A 3,324-nucleotide genomic window follows, 5' to 3' on the forward strand; every position below is an offset into this window, starting at 1 on the left:
ATGGAAGCTGTTTTGGTTGGCAGAATGATTGACAGCTAACCGGACCACGTACACCAGGATGTAGCACTTCACCGAGGTGTTATGATTGACAGCTTCGAGGCTGGTAGCGTTTAGGGCGTAGTTGTGCATAAAATCGGACAAAAAAATAAGTGTCATCAAAGCCGTATTCAAAATTAAAACATGACTCAAAGTTTTGACGTAAATGGTCAAATTCATTCATGTCATCGGAAAGCAACGTGAGGCCCAAACACATGGACAATTGCATGGAGTTGTTATGTATGTCATTGGTTGTGATTAATAATTTCGATGTCAATATAACACCGATGCGTACAATGGATATATTATGGCTGACATAACGCCAATAATCACAATTAATATTATCAGGATATACATAACACAATACAGAACATATCATATCATAACATGTCCGAGGGCGGATTCGAACCCACGCCTGATGCGCAAGTATGCTTCACAATGCACCGCGCTAACCAACTGAGCTAACTATCGCACGATAACTACAACGTCTTTGCGGGTTTATTGAAGTAAACGTGCAGCGGTTAACGATATCTAAGGCCACACCAATTTAATTTCTTGGTTCACGGATTCGCTCGCTCCTATTTTTTGAAAAAAAAAAAATTACCACTCAGCAAATTTTCACCATTAATGAAACTATTCACCAACTTTCTGGTGTAACAAAGTGGCCTTTATATTATAAGCTTCTTAAAGTGTGGGTACAGGTGCTGTTACTGTACAAGAATAGTGTTTTGTCCTTTTTTCAAGCTGAAAATATTTTTCTTTATGTTTTGGATTAGCCGTTACCTTTACCCCAACCATTTTACAGTTTTTATTTTTATTTCACCCTCTCGCTCCATATTTTTTATGAAAAAATCCGTGAACCAAGAAATTAAATTGGTGTGGCCTAAGGTATTCTAATACAGCTTTCGCATCTCTACATTATTAATGGTTTACATGTGAAGTGTAAAAACTTTCTTCACCATATATAACACGAATTTTACCTTTTATACGTTTATTTTTATCATCGTTGTACATTTTCGCAGTCTCCTTGTATTTGTATATGGAGAGAAATCTATGGGTAGAGAAGTACATATACTGTATCAACTGCTGTTATTTCTGAATTATTGACATATATCCATTCTTTTTTTCATGTAAAAGAACGGTTTAGAAATTATGTTTATTTGTAGATATCTGATTTTATGTCTTTGTTCGATGATTGTTAAGGCTTTTATTAGCTTCTGTACTTTGTATCGTGTAAAAAGTTTCTTTTGGTGTCTTGTAAACTTAATGCACAAGACACGAAAAGAAAAGTTGTATTAATTTATTCATTCATTCATTCATTCCAAAACGTCAGATCGAATACTACAGCAGACTTTGATTCAGGACTGTTGCGTTCATATAAGATATATAATATAAGTTGAAAACAGTAAGGAGTTTCTATCTTTCCGTTGTTGTTTTAACTGTAAATGGGTAAATTGAAATTTAAAAGTTATATTATAGTTTCAAACATCCAGAGCTAGCTAACAAAGTTTGTTAATGAAATATGGGCATGTTAATCTTATTTTCAGTTATGTCAGTCGGCAGTTAACTACAGGTCGGCTGTGGCCATGGCCGACGTTATGGTTACCGTTAATCGTTACACTTTAGATCAACCCAAAGGCGGCATTCTGGAACTTTACAGTTAAAATAATTGACCGTCCAGTGTTTGGAGCAGACGTAGCCTGGCGTCCGGTCTATCGTCGTTCAACCGGGCAATATTTGCTTGAGCTTTCTTGGGGACAGACAGACACAGAACAGATTACAAAAGTTGAGAGATCAACATTTTCCGCTTCATATATTTGGTATGCTTTTCCAAATTGTTTCATAGAATCTTTGTTCTGAGCTCCGTAACGTGCTGTCGGAAAATTAAACGCTTTGTCTCATTACTGATAGAATCTTTTGTTCTGAATCCGTAACGTGCTTTCGGATTTTGACCTTTATTAAGTATGTGAAAGTATGCAAATTTCAAAATGACTTTTATTAATTCACTGTGAAAGATCGCATATCCAAGATTCCTTATAAAGTTAGCTATAATACTTCGGCGTTGGTACCCGTTACTTCGGGGTGAATATTTAATATACTTCGCAAGATGACGCTGCAAAAAGGGTACGCAACATGTTTTCAACTTTGGCATAGTTATGTATATCTTCTATTGTTAGGCTTCACAATTACTGTATAGTTCTAGGAATTGTTTCAAATTAATTAAATGTACTAAATTGAACATACGATACTAATCTTACCTTTCACAGGGCAAAGGCTACCTCAGAACACCTGAGGCGTCCCGAAGGAAATTACCAAAAAATTAACGACAAACAGGAATCATTTTGATGTGCTCGGCTCGGCTGTCGGCGTCAGCTGGATGGTGTATATGCTCATATCGATGACGATTTGATTTTCTGAATAAAGACAATAATTATTCTTTATGAATTTTCTTGTCATCTTTTTCTTCCCATTATTTGGCTACGAAAGCGAAGAAACAAGTTCTTGTATTGTCTTAAATGTTACCCCCAAAATATTATTAAAACTTCATCAATATGATGTAAGAATGTGGTAATAAACATTCTTATACTGTACATATAATTAGTTGAGATTTCTCAATGCAATTTTAATGCAAACATTTTATTGGTGTAAGAATACAGTGTTTTCAGAAAGGAAGAAATCTTGAACCAGAAACTGATTCTTGGTGCAAGTGACATATTACTGGTGCTAGATTTCTAGACTTGGACTGAGAATCACTGTCTTAAAGTAAGAATAACAGCCTTGAGGTTAGAAAGACATTTAGAAGCAAGATCATGAATCCTGAAACAAAGTAAATTGGAATTCTGATTCAACTTCTTGTCAAAGGGAGACCTAGGTATTGCCTATCTAATGAATGGTTGCAAAGTTTTGAGTCATGAAATGTAGTCACCTGGTTACTTAGGGACGCTTGCAAAATTACAATTCACATTTTCCGAATGTCTCATTATTTTTCAGTCCTGTTCAGATGACACTAGTAGCACCACATCAGAACCTTCAATGGTCACCATTCAGAAGAGCAATCAAATGCACGGTGCTGATTACGAAGACGTTAGTGATCCCACCGATTCGTCAGATGATGGCCATGATGATCCCAGTGATCCAGAGGACGATGGGGACGACAGCAGCTACCGGTCCAGTAGTGATGACGAGGTTGGCGCTGCGGACCCCAATGATCCAGACCCAAATGACAAAATGCACATCTGTATCAGAAAACGGCAGTAGCCATACTGGCGACTTGGGTTGCAACAACTA

Source organism: Branchiostoma floridae, chromosome 6, assembly GCF_000003815.2.
Source record: "Branchiostoma floridae strain S238N-H82 chromosome 6, Bfl_VNyyK, whole genome shotgun sequence".
Lineage (NCBI taxonomy): Eukaryota > Metazoa > Chordata > Leptocardii > Amphioxiformes > Branchiostomatidae > Branchiostoma > Branchiostoma floridae.